This window comes from Dipodomys merriami, unplaced genomic scaffold (genome assembly GCF_024711535.1).
Source record: "Dipodomys merriami isolate MVZ:Mamm:240054 unplaced genomic scaffold, mDipMer1.0.p SCAF_42, whole genome shotgun sequence".
NCBI lineage: Eukaryota > Metazoa > Chordata > Mammalia > Rodentia > Heteromyidae > Dipodomys > Dipodomys merriami.
Genome location: NW_027205826.1, coordinates 12,354,299 through 12,376,504, shown reverse-complemented (window position 1 = coordinate 12,376,504; position 22,206 = coordinate 12,354,299). Strand labels below are relative to the sequence as shown.

The following is a 22,206-nucleotide window of genomic DNA, read 5'->3' as shown; positions in this document are numbered from 1 at the left end:
GGAATCTCACCATGAGTGGATGCATTATCAGGGATTATGGTCTAGGAACAACTGATAAATAAAAAAGAGCAGGAAATGTGTATTATTAGTGAATGAGGCACTAGGTTATGGCTCAAGCATTAGGCCACTTGTCTAGTAAGTATAAGGCCCTGAGTTCAAACCCCAGTACCCACCTACAACGTTATTAAATAGATCACATGTATGTATAACGTTATGTGAAACAAATTTATTTCTTGTGGAAAAGAGGGAAGAATGATGGTGATTTTTAATATGGAGACTGACGGGGAAGGAGCAGGAGGGAATTTTCTGGGCGGTGGTAATAATGTATGTCTTGTCAGGCACAGGAATTGGAAAAAAACCCAATAAATATATGCTTAATATCTGTATGTGTAAGTGCACATCACAAAATATTACAAGCAAACAATGAGCTCTAGTCATTGATATGAATACTCCATTATTTTGTGTCCAAATGTAGAATATTTTGAGATGCATCAAAAAGTGAGCTGACCTTGTAGGTGAATTGAGGAATGTCTCAGAATGAAAAGAAATGATGAGTCTCTGAGTGTCCAAATGTTCAACCATATTGTGTGTCTAAAATTTTTAAAATAATTTTTGGGAGAATTACTGTTAACTCCCAAACCCATTATTGTTACTCCCAAACCTCAGTTATTTTCTCTATTTCATTGACAATTTCTTAAACACTTTTATTAGTGCTTTGATGTGTTTAAGTCTCAATTTTTACTCTTCCTACAGGTCCAACTCTCAAGAAGGGGAAAGAGTCTTAAGACATATTCAACCAAGAAAAAAAGTCCACAGCTAGCTAGGATCTTTTGCAATTGGAAGACAGTAGTGTCATCACCCAAAACTAGAGTGTTACAGAGGTTCTGCCTTTGTGCTTCGGAGGCAGAATTACCTTCATAAAGACATCCACCAGTAGGTGCTAAAATTATTGGGTAAAATTGAAGGAGGAACAGCATATTTGCATAATCTTGAGAGTCTGTCCTCCGGATGAAATCGTGAGACATTACTGTGCTCTTAATTTGTGATTCCATGAAGAATGCTGATAAAGGCACCTTCTACAGAGAACTGATGGTCACTGGTATGTCATTTATGAGGAATATTTTAAGCTCTCTAGCTATTTCTTCTGGCATTATTACAACACTCTAAAAAATACGATTTGGAAAGTAATCTGTCATTTCTTTCCTACTGCACAGGAATCACTGCTCCTCTATAACCTATCTCATCAGATATAGAAGTGGATGTCCTTGATCTATATGTAAAGGAATTCACTATTCACTTCACAATTCCCAACCAAATTCCTCTTAAAACATTCCACTTAAAATTTCCCAATGCAATTATAATTGAATACTCCTGAAAGTGGCCAATGCCCAGTTTCTCCCCAGGATCCCATCTGCACTGTGGCCTTCCAGATCCCTCTCCCTTTCCTTCCCCCCACCCCCACCACCTTGTGTGTGTGTGTAATATACTTTTACTTCAAGCCCTGGGCACCTGCTGTCTCTTCTACCCAGTTTCCTTTCCTCTAACATCAATGCTAAGTCTGGCTCTTGTCATAATTCACGTCTCTTCAACTATTATACCTCAGAGACATTTTCTTAGCTTTTCATCTAAGGAACTCACACAGAAGCCCATTGCCAGCCTCCATCTCTTGAAAGAATGAATGGCTTTCTGAGATGCCATCCCTCTATGTAAGGATTTATTGTCTGACTTGCCTGGAAGAATGAAGGCTCATGGGAGTGCAGACGTTCGTGTTATTCTTCATGGCTTTACAGTGCCTGGCACATACTAGGCACTCAATAAATATCTGTCAAACAAATAAAAGATGAAGACATAAAAAAGAACTAGAGAAGACAAAAGATAGGAAAATATTATTAAGACCTTATGATAGAGGAGGCTTTTCCAAGAATACCACCAAGCTGTGAAATGTAATTGCAGACAGATTTGTTTATATGTAAAATTGTAAAACTTCTGTGTAGTAAAATTCTCCACCAGCAAAGTTAAAATAAGAAAATATTTATAGCATATATAATAAACATCAGTAAAGATTCGGCTCAGATTAACCCAACCACATGTTTTAAACCTACTTGGGAACGAGTCATTCTGCTGATTCAATTTTCCCCAGACATCCTTTAAAATAAGTGTAATAGTAACCATCTTAGGAAATGATGGCATTCAAAGACAGCCCCCTAGGGAAGAGGGCAAAAGTTATGAAAAGGCAATTCATACATGCAAATGGACAGCAAAAGATATAAAAAAGATGGTCAGAGAAACACAATTTTGTTGTCCATAAAATCAGTGCAGATTTTGAATACTGGAATGCAGTCATTTGTGCAGAGAAAGTAAGTTCTTTAATATGTAACTTGTAGAAATTTGCAGGATAATCTGGAAGCCAATTTAGCAATATTTGTTCACATTTAAATGCATAAATGCATTGCTCTTTCAAAAGAGCAATCCCACCTCTGTGAATTGATTTTTCTTGTCAATATGCCTAAGTACTTAGCAACAATATCCACATAAATTATTGCAACATTGTTTATAATAACAACATGGTAATAGTCTCAATGCAAAAAAGCAGGATCAAAAATATATGGTTAAAGAGAAAGGTAAATCTGCATATTCTAATTTACAATGATCTTTCTAGAGTATTTAAAGAAAATAGTGGTTGTTAAAGGTCAATATATGTGCCGAGTCTTTTGTTAGAAAGGGTACGTAATGTGAGAATACTTTTTGATGGACTGGGATTAAAATACCAAAATATTTATGTTCCTATACAACAGAAGATATACTAGAAAATTGCATTTCAGTTATCTTTGTAGGCAACTATATCAAAAGCACCGGGTAAATGACTTCATGGTTCTCTTGGCCTTGTCCTTATTATCACAAAATGACTGCTTCTGCTCTAAATAACAAGTCTCTACACCAATTTACTGAAAGGGAGTGATCAGAGAGGAGTTTCCTTTCCATGAATTTGTGCCTTTGTATTCAGCAAGATAAATCTTCCATAGAGAAGCACTCCCAGAATTTTCCCTTGTTTCACAGAGTCCAGAACTGTGACCCAGGGTGACACCTTGCTCCACAGAAGCCTTTAAAAGTGTCCTTCACAAGTGTACCACAAATATATGTGTACTGGGAAACTATACCACAGCAAAAGGAAGGCACGTGACTACTGTGCAACAGAAAAGGAAGATGGACAAAAGACTGTATCGACTATTATTTGATTTATGTGGAGCATAAAGTCTGGTGACATCATGTTCTGTGAGGGAGCCCGGGAGAGTGATGGCCTTGAGGACCTGCAGCAGGGGCAGGGGCAGGATGAAGTCTTCTGCAGTGAAAGATCTGATCTATCTTTGACCTGGGTGGTGGTGGGATGACCATAAACAACATCTGTTGCACTTGATTTGTGCCTCTCACAGGATGTAAATTTTACTTCAGGAAGCTATACTACATCAGATAAAATACTTCAAGCCAATCAAAAGAGATCTCTCCACTCTACCTTAAAAAAATGAAGGTGCTTTCAGATAAAAAGTAGAGATCTGATATTCATGGCTATAGGAATGTCAAGAGACATTGCTTGTTGCAATTATACATGATGCACACATACACACCAGGTATATGTGTTTATGAAAATTTTGAAAGAATTATCGTTCAATTGACATTTTTTTGCAACCCTAAGATAGAACTGGGGTTTGTTTTGTTCTGTGCCTTTCTGATTCTTAAAGAAAATTCAAGTGGCAACCTTGAGCAGACTCTTACTAGATGTTAGGAATTTGTCCTCTATGATAAATAAATGGAAAAAGATGAAATACACAGCTTCTAGAAAATTTTGAGGCTGTCAAAGAAAAGTTACTGAAGACCACAAAGCTTTCTCTGGGTTCATTTCATTAAAGTGGAAAAATGTAATAGGAAAAGTACTATAAGTCTGTGATAAGTGAGAACTGCGTATAGTACAGTCCCTTGAAATGACACTTTCACACAAATAACATCCTTAGCCAAGGTGACAATCTTCTCCATGATTTTCACTTTTAAAGTGTCATAACAGTTGTGTTCCAAGTGTGGTTTTCTGTATGGTGCTTGTACTAGAAAAAATCTTGAGGGATTCTGTCCTGATAGATTTTCTTTGGCACCGTGTGTGTGTGTGTGTGTGTGTGTGTGTGTGTGTGTGTGTGTGTGTGTGTGTGTGTGTGTGTGTGTGTGTGTGTGTGTGTGTGTGTGTGTGTGTGTGTGTGTGTGTGTGTGTGTGTGTGTGTGTGTGTGTGTGTGTGTGTGTGTGTGAAGAGAGCCTTAAAGAGGATATAAGAGAGAAAAATTGACGATTGGGGAATGGTGATGTGGAGAATTTACTTAGCAGCTCTTGCGTGGGTTAAACATGAACGTGTCTAACCTTGACAGCAGAAACAATTTAGATGTACATTCTAGTTTTCTCAGAATCAATAATGCAACATGAAAAAGTTCATAACATTTCAGTACATGGAAGCAATCCTTGTTTGCCAAGGCTCCTTTGCAAACCCAAAGGCAGCTGATGTTCACTGCGTGGAGTTTTACATCATTCCTCACTGTCTCCCTTGGTTCTTCTCTCGCCACTCCCCCACCTGGCCAACACAGCCACACTCTACTCAGCTCTTCCCCTTTGACTTTTGAGTTTCCAAAGCCTTGATACCAAAGTATCTTTGATATCAAAGTATCTTTGAGGAGCAGATAGCATCTTTATTCATTCCTTGGACTGGTAGAGTCCTCAGAAGGAGGGGAGAATGGTATGGAAGGATGTTCCAAGTTCATGAACATGGTCATCCCTCAGGGGAAGAAGAATGAACCTGGGCCAACCCTGAATGAGTAACCAAGAATGACTTCAGGTAAGTTGTTTCTAGAGAAGCAACAAGGCCTCAAAGAACATATGGTGCAGATAGGCTGAAAGAACCTTGGATAACCTTTTAGAATTTTTTTAAATGTGTGTATATTTAGATGCAATCAATAAGTTTCTCCAAGAGAGAACCAGGATGAACAAACCTTTTGGACAAGAGGATCATCTGTGCACACACACACAGCAGGAAGAGCAGTGAGCATCACCATGGAGACAAGCACAGGAACTGTCACCTCAGCCATGCCAGGCCCTCTACTATCCCTGGGGAGGCTAAGCCAGGCCATCTCTCTGAATATCATGAGACGGGAACGGGAACTTTATACCTGGGTTGAGTGAGGCTGCTTTTGCCACTATGTGCACAGGATTGGGTTTTAAAAGAAATCAAATAATAAAAAGAAACAGTTAACATCTTGCCTACAATGAACAATTGAAATCTCTTTAACTGCTTTTGTTGGTACCTAATGGGTTCAAGCTCAATCACATTTCTCTGGAGCAGGTATCTTTGTTCCTGGACTTCTAAGTGTTGAGCAGACTGATACTTTAGAAAGTCCTTATTATTTCTTAGAATTTCCCACTGAATGCATCACAAAGATCCTTGTGGGCGACTGGTCCAGAAGAAACAGAAAGGAGGCACTTGAGGAAACTGCCTTTGGGAGTGGTCCCCTTAGTATACTGGGAAAAGGAAAACATACTTGGTTAAAGAAAATGTGGGGCCAAATAAGTATCTGTGCCTATCTTTTTCAGCTTGCAGGACACTTTGCTTTCTTTTAGTGGAATCCAGCAAGAATGCTTTGGGCTGGCTGTTAGTGTATGTGTGAAATACCTTGGTAAAACCTCTTTGAACAATTAGCCTACACTAATTAAAAACAAATAAAAATGGTTAAAGGGCCTCCAAATGGTTGAAGGGCTTTCAAAGAAAGGCTTCTCATTTTGAGTGACTACTGGGGGCCACTGAGTATTCCCTGGCCTCTCATTCATCTCATCAGCCTGAAATTCAAGCTCTTTGAAAGTTTTCCAACTTGTAACTGAAACACCAGCACATGGAAGAACACTTCACTTGGCTTTGGAGAAGAAAAAAAAAACACATGAATTTGTGGAAATGCATAGTCAAATTTTTAAAATTACTTTTCACTTCTATAAGCTAATACCTCTGATGATAGTAAAATGTTTTTCACAGTGCTTGAATAAAAGTCAAAGAGCAAGAATTCAGTAAGGAGCGATTTGGCGGAGGGCTTTCCACACCAGGCCTCAGGCTAGGGTAACAACAGCAAGAGGGTCTTCTTACCGTCTCGGCTTTCAGCAGCTTGCCCATTCATTTTGAATGAGGGCCGCCGCTGGTCTTGTGGAACAACAGCTAGCAGGCGTGAGGAGGGCTCAGGGCTTCCCACACCTTTGGCGATTACTGATTATGGTTCATTTTTGTGTGAGCAACTTGAGGGATGTTATGCTTAGAGAAACTGGTGGGACTATTGTTGAAAAATCAGCGCAAATCTGAGGCTTACAAGAAAGGACCCTGGAAAAGCCAGCGGTACACAGTCACAGGCAACAGGTACTCTGGGATGGGTGTGCTGGGATTTTGAAATGACGTTGTAGAGCCTTATCACCACCTTGAAAGGCCTTGAATATTACTCTTTCCAGCTGTTTCTAAATATGAGGATGGGAAACATCACAGGATGGCTTCGTTCTACCACATCCACACCTTTTCTCTTCTTTCTGCAGTTTTATGAAAAAATACCTATAGAGATTCCTATCATGAATAGGGAATTGTGTAAGACCAGGATTTCACCTGTTTTTCTGCATTATAACCTGTGGGAACTCTAGAAGTTGGCTTTATTATATCCCATCCAGTACTTCAGACAGTCAAATAAGCGGCTTTAAAAAATTTCCTTGAATCTTTAAGTTCAAACCAAACAGCGAGCCTGGTTGTATTTTGTATAGATAAAAATCAAAGCCATTTTAAAACTGACTTTAAAATCCTAAAGTCATGAAGTCAAAGTCATTTTCCACCTGATGGCATACTTCCTGAATGAACTGTCAAGGACAAAAAGAGCTTGGGTGTTCAGGGCTTCTAGAATTTGGGGGACTTTGGCTGGATCATAACATATTCCAAAGACCCTATTCAAAAATACCTACCCAAATGAAGTAAGAGGGGACTTTTCCTATAAATGACCTCTGGGATAACTTTGGAGTCCAACCCTTGCCACTGAATGGTGGAACTTTGTAACCCTTGGACACTGGTAAGCAGGGTTTATAATTCTGGAATCATTTTTTTCCTATGAATTTATGACTCTTCAACTTCAGTTCTCACATCAGCCTCCTTGTCTCCTCTCCCATGTTAAATTGGTCCATAAAACTCCTCACACTATAAAATGAGATCTGGGTGGAGATGTGGCAAAGAGTCCCCCAAGGAAAACATGATGGTAGACTCCCATCCTGCTTCACTCCCCTGAGTCCTCCCTCAAGAAAAAAAAATGGAGGCTAGTCTGGAGACTCTCCTGACAGCAGCTTTCTAAAAGCCGCCTTTGTAAATGAAGACCCCTTTCTCTCTGCACAAATCCCTTATCTACTCATGGTCTAACAGAGGATAGAGAAAATGTGGTGTCTTGCAAGGCACTGGAGAGTGGACACATAGACTTCCGGTGGGTCTGGCTCCAGCCACATACGGGACAGCCCAGCCTGAAGCAGCCAGACCTAATGGTGTCTGAATTATTTGGCTCCTGGCTCCAGTTTGTGGGCTGGCTGTCTGGTTTGTTTGAACACAAACTGGGCTGGAAGTCTTTGTGTAGAATGCTCCTTAAGCTTTTTCCATGACATCTGCCAATGAAATGTATGACTTTCTCTGTTTACTTCTCCATGACAGAGCAGATATTTTATTCAGAAGCAAAGAGTTTCTCCTTGCCCTTGCATTTACTTCTAATGTTTGGAGCACTGTTATTGATTGTGTGTCTGTTACTGGACACATGTGATGGATGTTGCTATGTTCATGATTTTGTTGTATTCCCTGTCACTGTCCTAAAAGACTGAGCACAGGGCTCTCATTTTACAGATGAATAAAACAAGAAGATGCAGGGGTGAGAAACAATGGGTCTAAGGCTACACAAACCAATTAGGGACAGGAGAGGAGCTAGAACCTAAATCCTTTTTCTGTTTTTCATTTGTTTTGTTTTTATTCTCTCTGCAATGTTGTGCTGGTATTTGGGTTTGCAACAATTCAATTGTTTATCCATTTAAGAACTATATTTTGAGTACCTGCTGTGTTTAAGGTACTAGGTCCAAGATTGAACACTGTATCTGAATACTTTTTCTGAGAGAACCAGATAATAAATATTAAGACTTGATAGACAGATATATAATTTGCAAGTATTCAGCTCTGCCACGGCAAAGCAGCGATAGACAACAGGAAGAAAAATGGATGTGGTCATGTTCTAACAAAAGCTTATCTGCAAAAATAAGCAAAAGGCCAGATTTGTCCCTCTGGCCATAGTTTGTTAGAGATCAGCAGGAAGCATACAACCCGCACACACATCTGTAGTATCCCTGGTGAAGGAACACTTACTTACATGTTTACTCTGCTTCCTGAACATGTAATGAGAAAAAGGATCCCTACACTAGACTGATTCTGTCCTCTAAAACAATACTAAGGAGCCCACCAGATGCATCATTGCCATTTATGGTGAGATGCCATCTCTGCCCTGTGGCATTTCACCCAGTTCCCTCACAGGAATGTTCCCAGAACTAATTAATCCCTATGTGGCTTGGGAAGGCAAAGCATCAAATAGGAGAAAGCAACAAGAAGGATGGGCCTTGGAAACCAGAGGAGTCTGGACTTGGGTTTGGCTAGCCACACACCTGACAATATTGGAAAACTAGTAATTATAAATATAATAACAGCCACCACTGATTGCATGTTTCTATGCTGCTGGCACCATCACACTTGATTTTCACCACAGTCCACTTAATAGGTATTGCTATTTCGACTTTTCATATGAGGAAGCCTAGACTCACAGCAGGAGGGTCACAAGGTCAGCCATCCAAGAAGGGGCAGACTCAGGAAGAAGCACAAGTCTCCATGGCCTCTCTTACCACAGTAGATAGCTTTGGGAAGAAGAAAAAAGAAGAAGAGCAATGGTTTCACCATTGTTGATTTCATGGAACCACAGCTGCAAGGTGAACCCAAGGGAACTCTAGATATAAAAGATGACTTGTGGGGACAGTAACCGCATAGTATGTTCCTATGACCTGTGGTCAGATTCCTGAGGCATAAAACACCCTTCTGTGAGTGTGGGACCATAGTGCCCTCTACTGCCCAGGAGGAAGTACACAGAGACCCTGTCCTTACTCCCCTAAAAGTACAAGTAAGATCCTCCGATGCCCATGGTTGGAGATTGGGATTGAATCATGTTGGGAGTTTTTACTGGAATTCCTTTTAAAATATATATCACTCTTCATAATTCTACATTGAATGGCTAGATATTTACTTGTGGGAGGAGAAAGGAATGAAGAGGAGAGATACTAGCCACAAACCATACAGGGTATTCTGAGGTCTGAGGACCTAGATGGTCCTGATATTCAGCTGCTTCCCTCCACATGCACAAGTGACACCTCCTTCTTTCCTAGGGTGGCGTATGGAAGACTGAATGGGGACAACACCAGGTCCAGGAAATCATGGAAGCTCCCAATGGTCCCTGGGGGCATTTATAGCTCCAAGTCAGGTAGGGTTTATCTTACTATGGAAGCAGAAAAATTTTTATGATGGTAAGCAAACAGAACTCTGATTTCCAGGGACAATGAAACATAAGAACACAAACCAATACGTTGCTAAAGGAGTTAGAACTGGGGGAATTTTAAGTAAGGAGAAATTAAATAAATAAAATATCACCCTTCATGGTTACAGTGGCGCTGTGGCCTGGGGATAGAGCTGGAAACTTCGTGTGGTAAGTTCTAATGGGAAGTGGGTTGGGCCAAAATATATTTGTCTCCAAGAAATACATTTTTCAAAAGGCTAAGCCTTAATTTTTTTTTATAAAGTAAATAGTTGAGAAAATACCAGGGTTGATACTTTCTTCAATGGGGCCCTAGATATGTCTTGTGGAAGTCCTTGTGAGGGGGAAACCCTGTTCGCCTCCCCTAAGCCTTCTGCACTGAGGTCTGTCCAGTTCCGCTGAAGCCCATCCTTTGAACCTCTGCCCTCATAGACTCGTGACTCTGTCCAAACCTCCTCTTCCCACCTCACCTCTGCAGGCATACAAAGTGTGTTCTTTTCTCAAAGGAACAGCCATCTTGGAAGGTATACAGGGCACCAGAAAACAGCTCTGCTGGTCCAGGAGTCACATCTCTGAGCCCACACTGCTGTTTCTCTCCTGCCACATTTTCCTTGGCCCTCTGGGCTCCATCCCTCTAAACAAACATTCCCTCCACATTTAGATTCCTTCTAACACTGAACAGTAATGTAATGGAAAGAAACATTGAAGACCTGGGCTTGAGTGGTTTTGCTATTAACTTCCTTCATGTTTCACTTCCCAGACTTGCAGTTTTCTCATCTTTAATTTAATAACACACATTTTAATGTCCATGGAGAATCAAGTGGTATAGTGTATGCAAAACTATGTGAACAAACCTAACAGTCAAATCAATATTTATCAAATGACTGATATGTGTTTGGCATTGAGAAATATGATCCTAAGACCTAGTCAGATAATTCAGAGGCAAGCAGAAATACAGGTATTTTAAATATAATGTGTGAAGATTAAGTTGTACTTATTTACTTGTCTTGCTTTTTTTATTGGCCATAGCAAACTAACCTACCACCCTTAGTGCAATTCCTCTGCCTACTGCCACTAACTTATCATCCATTGGGGGAGAACTCAGATTTTCAACTGGCCATACCCATCAGTGACCAGATAACTTGTTATCCAAACTGGGACATCTCTGAAAGAACAAGGAGTTGCTGCTCATGCTTATGTCAGAGACAGCTGGCATAAACGAGGACAATCCCACACAAACAGTACTTGTGATCACACCACTGAGGGAAGGAGGAAAGCAATCATCTCTATCTACATTATTTTCAGGTTCTTATAGGAGATGGCCTTGCATTTGTTACCACTTTTTTTTTCTGGTAGGCCCAGTGAGCTGGTCTCTTTGGTTGCCGCATAGGTATGGCCACTGACAATAGTAAGAAATGTGCTTGAAGCTCCTGGTAGGTCAAATCCTTTGTGAGTTGACTTACACCATCCCTCTTGGTGATTACATCACCTCTTGGAGCTTAGATTCCTGGGGGCTAGATAACAAACAGTGAAAACAGCTTGAATGTAGACAGCAGAGGCCATGCTGCTGGGGAATGTAGAGGTCTTGATTTCCCTCTTGACTTACCTTAGAGTCAAAGAGTATGCCCCATGCTTGTATGGATAGGTGAATTTCCAGACCATACACGTTTTTGGGAACTTCAGCAAGCTTAAGGCCCACAAGAGAAAAAGACTGGTAAAGTGATGGTACTTTTCTCTCTCATTCCACTCCTCTCTTGACAATTCCACTTCTCTCAACATTTTTATGACTAGGAATGAGATCTTAAAAATGCAATTTTCCTTTGTCTTTCTCCATGTCATCTAATAAAAATACACCTACCACAATCACAGGGAAGACGAGGCACCCAAAAAAACAGAACAGACTGACTTACCCCCTTCAAAAGAGTGCACACAATTCTAATTACATGGCTCAATTAGTAAGGGAGTCTCTTCCAGACCTTACTTATATGTTTTGGATTATCACAGATTTAGATATTCAAAGTGCAAAACCAAGGTGATAGGTCTGAGATAACCCTGCTTCTTCCCAAACACATACACATGATTCACACAAGTATCTTTCATCAAAGAAAGTTCATTCATGTGGGATCTATTTAGCCCTGTAGATTTCTTTTCCAACACATTTTCCAAGTTCATTATCCCTCTGAGAGTACTGAGGATCACATGCCAGAGACAGATTCTGACAGCCTAGGGTCTTGTTCCAATTAATTTCATCTACTTTAAAATAATTCACTTGAGTTGCTGAGTTCTGGGTAAAAGTTTGTGCAAAAGGAAATGGATGTTCAGAGAGGCAACGCTGAGGTGGAAGTTTTAGAGAACACATACTTATGTTAACTAAATGCCACCTGAACATGAGGCACTTAAGAGAACCCCAACCCACCACCAGCACAAGGAGATATAATGATGATACAGACAATTTCAGTGGGAGCAGATGTCAGTGTGATGTGGTCTACTAAGGACATAAGCCTGGGACTTCTGGATTGGTTCTTCCTGCTTTCTTGTGGAATAAGTTCATAATATTCCATGTTCCCTGTTCCATATTCTTCCTCAGTTGTCTCTCCAGGAACATGGCTGTCTTTATTTAGTAAATTCATCTTTGTTCAGTAAGCTCGTCTAATTATATTATTTTTTGACTCAAGGGGCTAGACATATGCACAGAAATGTCATTCTCCTCCTTCCCACTATAGTTTCTTTTCATGTACAAATGTGATGTGATCATTCAATACAACTTGCAAAGATGATCTGACTTAGCCAGTATTGAGTGAGCACTTTTTGTGCTCCAGGCTCTGTTTTTAAATTCAAAGTCAGTTTTAAGTTCAAAGAGAAATTGGTAAGGCTAATAAGAAGGCTTTGTGTATTAAAACTATAGCTAATTTTTTTGTTAGCTGTGGGGCTTGAACTCTGGGGCTATGCACTGACCTTCAGCTCTTCAGCTCAAGGCTAGTGCTCTACCACTTAAGCCACAGCACAACTTCCGGTTTTCTGGTGGTTTATTGGAGATAAACCTGTCTGGGCTGGCTTTCAACCACAATCCTCAGATCTCAGCCTCCTGAGTAGCTAGGATGATAGGCATGAGCCATCAGCACCTGGTTATAGTTAATATTTTAACATAAATGAGGATAAATTATCAGAAAAAAGAGTGCAATAGCATGTAGCTGGGTAAATTGAAATGAGAAGTATATGAAAACATTGGCACTTGTAGAGTACAGAGTAGTTAATTATTCCTGGCATCTAGGAGAGTTTCACACATGTGCTAAACTAATATAGTTTAATAGCTTTAAGTGTCTACCCAAATGTAATTCCTTGATGATATACTGAAAGTCTAATAACTCCAGACAGTGAAGATTTTGAAGAAGATTTTGCCACATCAGCACTCATAGCCTATTGGTGAGCCAGAAAAATAAAGTATTTTCATACAATAGGAAAGACTTGATTGCAACTGCTAATTATAAGGATAGCTTTGCTTTTGGAAGCATTTGTGGGCACTAGGTACCATTCATTGACTGTCAACTTACAATCTATCTTCTAATTAAAGATTGCCTTGAATTGGCCTGTAAGAAAATACCTGATACAATCTATTTATAAAGAGGAAGAAGTTTATGTAGATCAGTTTTGGACCAGCAGTTCAATGGCATGGTGCAGAGACCAGCCGAGTTCTTAGCTGGCATAGAGTATTGACAGATGTCCAGTGAGTGAGCATGGGAGCAAGCCAATGATTGCATCCCACAGGTGAAAATGCATGGGAGTACATAGAACTGGATGGAGCCAGTTTTAGCCTTCATAACAACACTCTGCAAGAACTTCCAAGGAGTTATACAAGACTACCTCAGAGGGCAAACCCCAATGACATAAGGACCTGTATCCAGGCTCCACCTCCTGGAAGTTCCATCACTTTCCAATAGTGTTACCCTGTAGACCAAGCCTTTAATCACAGTGGACCCTTGGGATACACACAACCACACCTAAACCATAGCACATACCATACATTCAAGTTTAATGTAAGGGTTTTTAGATTTTTTAGTTTAGCCAAATGCAGACTTGTCCAAAGTGGCCTAGCTAGAGATCTACAATTTGAATACTTGATTCATGTCTGTTAGGTTTGAAAGCCCATACCCATTAATGGTAAAACAGCTGGATGGAGAAAACAATGAAAAAAGTAAAGGAATAAATATAGGGCCTAGGAAAGAGATTATGCTATACCTTCAAGAGGATGTATTTGGCTTGGAATGTGGCCTAGCGTGCATGAAGCCTTGGGTTCAACTCCTCAGTACCAAACAGAAAAAGCCGGAAGTGGCATTGTGGCTCAAGTGTTAAGAGTGCTAGCCTTGAGCAAAAGAAGCTCAGGGACAGTTCCCAGGCCCTGAGTTCAAGCCCCAGGACTGGCAGTAAAAAAAAAAAAAAAAGACAAAGAAAGAAAGAAAGAAACAAGAGGAGGTACTTCCTTTGTGGCTGGATTTAGAAGGCCCTGAGAAATTTTATGTAAATTTAGACAGGTAAGATGGTGTATTGTCATTGTTGTAACACAACAATTTAATGAAGGAAATGATTCTTTTGGCTTATAGTTTCAGAAATTGCAGTGTTAGGGGCTGTGTTGACTGTGAGGGCATCATACGGCAGGACATTAAGGTAGAGGGAGCATGTGGCAGAGGCTGTTCACCTAATGGTGGACAGGAAACTATGTAAAAGGGAATACAGGAATAGGTCAGGGCAAGAGATAGCTCTAAAGGACATGAGCTCAATGATTTGCTTCCTCCAAGTCGGCCCTAATCTCCTACTCTTCACTACCTCCCAATAATGTCATATTGCAAATTCATTGAGGTACTAATCCATTGTGTGGCAACCCATGGTGATCAAGGGCAAACAACAATGGACACTAAACCATGCAATTGAGGTATGGGGCACCAGGGGCCTGAAGATTTCTGCCAGCTTCAGGTACCCTAGGTCCATTTTACAGGGTATTTATTGAATAGGGTACAGGGATGTACATGTGAAAAGTAAAGTCACAATTTCCTTGAAGTCACAAACACCAATCATGTGGTGTATTCTTACTCAAGTAATAAATAACTTCTTTATCTTAAGAAGCAGGTGTAAGCAGTAAATGACTTACAGTTAGCACAGATTTCTGTCTATCCCCACGTTCCCAGAAAGTATGGTATGGAATTAGTCTACGCCCAGGATAGAAATCTGATTTCCCTTCAAACCAGGACTGATTGACCATTTCAGGAAGCTCTCAGCGTTCTGAGAGTTCACTTTGGGAGGAGGCATTCCATTCTCCCAGTCCTTTCAGGTCTCACAGCTTGGCTTTTGGGGGCTCTCACACTCTGTTTAAATTAGAGTCCTCAGGATCCAATCAGTGCCCCCAAAGTCTGTCAGCTGTTCCCCAGCTGCTTATTTGTGGAGACATTTCCTATTCAAACCATAACAGGTGGAGTTTGATTTAAATTTTTTTTTTCTGGGGGTTGGTGATATACTAAGGAGTCTGGCTTTTATTCTATAAACCAGAGGTACTGTCTTCATCTGTTTTGAATTGCTGTGACAAATTCCCTGAGATCAGATAATTTAAAAAGAACAGAGATTTCTTATATTCTAGAGGCTAGGAAGTCCAAAGTCAAGATGATTATATCTGACGTGGGTCTTCTTGCTGAAGCACCCCATAGTGTAAGTGACAGAGCTAGGGGAGAGGAATGGAGAGGGGGAAGAGAAGGGGGGGGAAGGGTAGAGAGGGAGGAGACAATACAATTCTGCAATATTTCCCAGCCTTGGATATGATCTACTCTGCTTTTTGCTCCCTTCTAGAGTTATTTTGCAAATATTTTCCCACAGTTCTATGGGCTATACAAGCCTTGGGGGTCTACCTTAGGTCTTTCTAGAACTTGCTGCTTTTCCTAGACCCTGATGGGGAAGGAAACACAAATCCTTCCTCTCATCAACTTCTCTCAGGACTGAATTCAATGCATGCCCCCACTTCCTCTCAGATCCTCCCATCATACTACCCTCTTGAACTCAGAACATGCTTGCATAGACTTTGGTGGTGGTGGTCTTTGTAGGAGAATAGTTCTTCCTAATAGCATAGTTTTTCTATATCTGTTTAGTCCTAGTATAATAAAACCCGGATCAAACCTTTGACCCAAGTTATGTACTTGATGAGTGGAGTCCACCTCCCTGAGCACAGCCAAGTAGTAAACAGCAAGCACAGGTGAAAATACATGGGTCTTCATTTTAAACACTATTAGAAACTTGGCATTCAGTTTTAGCACCCTGGAAAAGCCAAATGGACTTGGCTTATTATCCAAAGAGAAATGTAGTCTCAGTAGAAAAGGGATTTTTCAAGGTGGCAAATTCTACTTTCTTATTTTCGTTGATTATCCAACAAGAGTCTCATCTATAATCAAAACTTTTTTAAAAAAAAATACAGCAACCAGCATATCCTTAAAGGTATAATTAGCTACCATAGTAACTATAAATTATAATCTTTCTTTGACTTCCCAGACAACCTAAATAAGATGCCATCACTTTTCCCCCTGCAATTAATACTCCTTGAAGAAATATCTCTAAGTGTCCCAATCTACTGCTAAATTTGGAGTGTGCAGGCAAAAATTTGGTCATTCCTAATAGCAGTTGCAAGAGATAGCAAATGCAATGAGTTCAGCGAATTCATGGTCACACAACCTGGCGACAAAAGACTTATTCATAAGTTGTCCCAAAGAGCTAGGGAACAGAAGAGACTATTTTTAAAAAGTTTAATGTTATACCATAGTGGGTAGAGTCTCATGAATATATTTTTATGCTGGCCTCAAACTATAATCCTCCTGATATCAGCCTTCCAAGTAACTGAGATTATAGGCACAAAGTCCTTCTAACTGTTGTGATGTGGTATCTTATTGTGGTTTGATTTACACTTTGCTGATGAGTGATGTTGAACCTCTTTTCATATAACATTGGCCTCTTGTATGTCTTCATTAAAAAAAAATCCAAGGGCTGGGAATGTGGCTTGGTGGTAGAGTGCTTGGCTTGCGTGCATGAAACCCTGGGTTCAATTCCTCAGTACCACATAAACAGAAAAAGCCAAAAGTGGCACTGTGGGTCAAGTGGCAGAGTTCTAGCCTTGAGCAAAAGAAGCTCAGTGACAGTGCCCAGGATCAGAGTTCAAGCCCCTGGACCAGCAAAAAAAAAAAATCCACCAGGACCACTTGCTTATTTCTTGATAGTGTTATTTGTTTGTTGTAACTATGGAGTTCTCCAAGATCCTTGTATATTTTGGATATAACTCCCTTATTGTTTGCATGGGTTACACATATTTCATCCATTTTCTACTTTGTTGCTTGATCCTGATTATCTCTTGGAGGAGACTGACAATTGATTTTTGTGCTGTCATCCTGAACATGTCACAGGATGAAGTCTTAGGCAAATATTCCTTCAGGGTGCTCCTGATAACAAGGTCCAGTGACTGGTTGCTGCTTTCCAGGCTGTCTGTGCGTAGTATGGGTCAGGCTGCTAAAATAAAAAGAGCTGTAACTAGGCAATGGTGGCTCACACCTGTAATTCTAGCCACTTCAGGAGGCTAAGATCTAAGGATTGAGATTCAAAGCCAGTCCAGACAGGAAAGTTTGTGAGCCTCTTATTGCCAATTAACTACCAAAAAAAAAAAAGTTGGAATTTGACTGTGGCTCAAAGGGAACAGCACCAGCATTGAGTGAAAAGAAAAAAAGCTCAGGAACAGTGGCAAGGCCCTGAGTTCAAGATCCAGGACTGGCACAAAAACAGCTATGTAGAGGGAGATGATAGGGAACTGAACTTCAGTTTCCAATTCTTTTTATGCCAACCACAATCCTGCTCAGATACTAGGACATCATTATTGGGCTGAGCTTTTCCAGCAATACTCCATCCAGTCTTCTGTTAATTCTACTCAACGAAACCATTCTTAAGCCCTCTCTCTTGGTACAACTATGTATTATTCTTTACCACGAAACCTCTTTCTGCTCGATAATTTAAGGCAGTTTATATCAGAATGGCATTAACTATGTCAAGGTCCATTGAAACCCCTTAAAAAAGATATGTTTTTCTTAAAAAAAATAATAAACGCCTAGCAAACTTCTCTTTGTGAAATCAACACAGAAGCCCAAATGGAATGAGAAATTCAATAAATACAGGTAGTGTAGGGGGATTAAGGACAAGTCAAATTTTCAAAAGGATAAAGTATATAGTTTCCAAAACACCCATTTCTGAGTATAGGCTAAAGACCAATATCTTTTGCTTATAACTTGTTTTAGCAAAATTCCAGAATTTAATTATTACTTTGGTGAATGACCACACCAGACCATTTAGTGTAACATGACAGGCCCTGAAGGGAGTAGCCAGTAATTTGAAACACTAACCATGTGTTTTGTCTGAAAAATTAATACCTGTAGCATGACTGGAGTGGCATGGTTCCACCAATCAAAACATAGGAAGAAGTCCACAGTACTAATAAAGGCAGCTACTGTTCTGGCTTATGGTAAACATAAGAGCTGCAATTTATTAACTATTCCATGTGCCTTTACAAGAGGTAGGTTATCTCATTTCTTCTACTTGCCGACTATACAGTTTAGATAACAACCAAAGAACATGTGCCTTTTCATCTTCTTGACCACTATACAGTTCACAAAATAACAAAAGCAGCTAATGTTTATTGAACATATAGCATGATATGATACATTTTCACATGTGTTACTATTTTTGTGTGTGGAAGACCAGTACTGGGGCTTGAATGCAGAGCCTCATGGTCTTGCTTAGCTTTTTTGCTCGAGGTAGGCTGCTCTATTACTTGAGCTTCACTTCCACATCCAGCTTTTTGCTGATTAACTGGAGATAAGTCTCTTAGACTTGTCTGTCCAGGCTGGTTTCAAGCCTCGATCCCTAGATCTCATCCTCTCAAGTAGCTTGAATTACAGGTGTGAGTCACTGGGGCTCATGTAGTATTTATTTCACTCCATCCTCATTATAATATCATTACCTCTGAATGACTTTCAAGGCTCCTGAGACAGTGTCTGGAAAGTAGGTGATTCAGGATAGAGTAAAATGCCAGAGACTGAGTAGATGAATTCAAATGGGCTGTTGTTGCCATGAATTCTAAACGATTCAAAAGTAACGTAGGGTGTGGTGTGCCTTTCATTGAATAGGCTAGGTAATGCTGTAATAACAAATTCATCCCTAAGACAATAAAAAATTGTTTTCCATTCCTGTTACATGCTCTTCTGGGATTTGATCTCAGGATCTCACTCTTGCTGGACAGGTGCTCTATCACTTGTCATATAACTCCAGTCCTAATTTTTGCTAGTGAATCTAGAAAACTTCTCTGTCTGGTCTAGCCTTAAATGGCCATCCTCCAGACCTCAGACTTTTGAGTAGCTTGGATTACAAGCGTGAGCCACCAGTGCCCAGCTTCATGGCCTTTGCTGGGAGATGCTACCTGACGTTACTCAAGTTTCTGGAGCAGCAGAGGCTCCCAAGTCTGGAACTTGCAGTCTATGAAACTTGTGTCATCCCTGACCCCTGAGGTGGAGGAAGAAAGGAGTCTTTACTATGTCAGTCTGAAAGAGATATAGTATCTTGGCACCTACTTCACTAAACTAATGGCACAACTGCCCACTAACAATGAAACTAAAAATGCTGGGATACAATGGAAGTTTGACTCTGTAAGCATTATTGCATCTGCCACAGGAACACAGAAGTAATTCTCAGAACTCTCTTTAGTAGATCACTGGTGACTTTCACAACAGTACTCTCTCTGGTACAATGAAACTAGAGGCCAGCTTGCAAGTGAACAAAGATGACAATACATGGTGTTTTTACCTACTTCAGTACACTGACCATATTTAATCTTAGCACAGCCCCATAGGGAAGACATTATTACTGCAATTCCACAAAATGAAATAAGCTAAGGCTCAGTAAATGCTGCTGAATGATTCAACTATTTAGATATTGAGTAGTTGCTAAAGGAAAAAAAATGTGGATTCTAAAAAACAAAAGCATATCACTGCCTTGGTGGAGATTCTGGTCATATAATTACACAAATAAAGGCTTTTAGTTTTGCTTTTAGCTTGTTTTTCTGATAGGGTCTCAAGCTTTTGCACAGAGCTGACCTTCAAACAAAATCTTCCGAAGTAACTGTCGTGTACAATCATGTACCATCATGTACAGTCATGTACAATCATACCCTGCTTGAGAAACAGCTTTGGCTCACACATAAATGCATGGTACATGAGAAGATAAATTATAAAATATAATCGCATTGAACCAAATGGTCCAGTGATGCAATTGGGCCCTGTTCTAAAAATGAACAAATGAAACATAATGAGTGGATTGAAGGTCCTGTAGGTGCACAGCCTAAAGAGTCAGAACAGAAGAGCGACCGGGATTCTGCAGCCACAGAGAAATGGACACGTGTCCCTTTCCCACTTTCCCACACAGGTCACATGTGCTTCAGATCTAAGTGTCTTCACTCATCTGTGATCTTCTACCACCTTGAACCTTAGTGCCTCAGTGTCTTTAACATATGTGCCTCACTCAATCTCAGCAGCTTTCACCCCCACTGCTGCCTTGTCTTCTTCCTCAGCTTCATCCAGGCCCTTGGAACATGACGCTGGGCCTCTTTCTAAGCCAGATCCATAGCGCATCCATGGTGCAATGGTCTTGGTTTCCAAGTAGTGCTGAAACTCCTAACTCCTAAGGAGTAGCTTCTACCAGGACTGGCCTAGGGAGGAGTAGCTGGGAAGATGATCTCAACAATAGGATGGACAAGGGCATGTACTTTCTGTTTGCAGGAGAGCCACAGACAGGGAGGGAAGCACCAGCGAGCTGATATGAGTGGGACAAGAGAAGGAGCACCCTCCAGAGGAGGGTTGAGCTGTTTCCTATGGTGGGGTCTTTGTGACCCTGGGGATACTTGCTAGAAGACACAAATTCCTGGGCCCAACTTCCAAATGAAGGAATCAGTATCCACATTTTTGATCATGTATAACTTAATATTACGTAAATCTCAAGAGAATTAAAATGTGAAGACCCTGTATTGTGAAAATATTAGCTATGGCTGTATGGAGGAAGATAGCTCATCAGCTAAGGATGACCTCTGAGGCTTGATGAAAGTAGACCCTTTCCTGAGCTTCAGAAAATGGCAGGAGAATGTTGGTGTTCCTGGTACTTGCTATCTGGATTTCTTCTGAGCCTAGGACTGTCAGAATGGAGAGAACTCTAAGCACAGCATTGTGAGAGGCACAGAATACAGGTCTGCAGTCAAGGAGATGGACTGGTCACAAAGTAGAGCCTGAAAGATGGCGGGGAGGTGGAGGGAAGGGGGTGGAATCAAGCAGAATAATTCAGCTTTGTAATTTGGACAGCTTTGTGTAACTACCAATTGAGAGATTTTTTTTCTGGTCATGGGGCTTGAGCTCTGGGCCTGGGTGCTGTCCCTGCGCTCTTCAGCTCAAGGCTAGTGCTCTACCACTCAAGCCACAGCACCACTTCTGGTTTTCTGGTGGTTTAATGGAGTTAAGAGTCTCACGGACTTTCCTGCCCAGGCTGGCTTTGAACTGTGATCCTCAGATCTCAGCCTCCTGAGTAGCTAGGGTTACAGGCATGAGCCACCAGCACCCAGCGAGAGATTATTTCTGAATCTCAAGTTTTGTTTTTTGAGATAGGGAGCAAGTGCAGGCTGTTGCACGACGATGTTTACAAAGTACACCTGGCACATTGTAGGTGTTCACCCAGTAGTGAGTATCATAACCCTCACACAGGAAAGACTGAAGAATAGTAAAATCAAATTGCAAGTTCTCTGGTACAAAATTAAACACAACATATGCTCAGAGGATGGTATCTTCCTCTTTCTTGTATAATAGAAACATACTGCATTGGAAGGTTTTCTTCCTTCCTTCCTCCTTCCTCATTTCCTTCCTTCCTACAACAATGGTTATTGAGCTTCTAGCCTATGGAAAGTATAGAGGTACACAGATTCCTGAGATTCATCAGCATCATGGTTCTGAGAAAGATGTAGACTAGTAAAGGTATTAGTATGCTATGGAACAAGAAAAACATGGTATTGGAACAGAAGAAATGACCAGAATGTAACAAGCTTGATGAGGAAGAAAAAATGAACATATCAAAAATAGGGAAAGAAGACCAGTTGGAGAAAATGATAAAGCCACTTCACAAAGGGCCATGGAAATCATTCTGGCTTTCCTTGTCCTAATTTTTATGGGGACCCACCAGTGTGTTTTAGGACCCTAACTCTGACAACAAGATGGAGAAGGAACTGACTATAAATCCAGATGCAGAGAATCAGCAGGAGACTGTTGCAGTAGTCCTGGTAAGAGATCAGGTGACCATAGGTATAGATACAAGTAGATAGATACCAGGCATGTTTAAGAAGCAGAACCTATCACTGACTGTATCTGGAGTTGGAAGGTAGGTAGAGAAGTAGTAAACTAGGAAAAATTGATTTGTTTCCCTGGCAACCAATTAGCATGAAGCTTCCATATTACCTAATTAACCATCCAG

General features: G+C 40.6%; 1 long non-coding RNA gene across 2 annotated transcripts in view; it reads right to left on the bottom strand.

Moving 5' to 3' along the window:
• The window catches only part of LOC138807461 (uncharacterized), a 426,938-nt gene that overhangs the window by 5,795 nt on the left and 398,937 nt on the right, over window positions 1-22,206 (bottom strand). For both annotated transcript variants that reach the window (XR_011366159.1, XR_011366160.1), the window contains exon 3: window positions 1,731-1,822. This is a non-coding gene — a long non-coding RNA (uncharacterized lncRNA). The remainder of the gene's footprint in view (window positions 1-1,730; window positions 1,823-22,206) is intronic.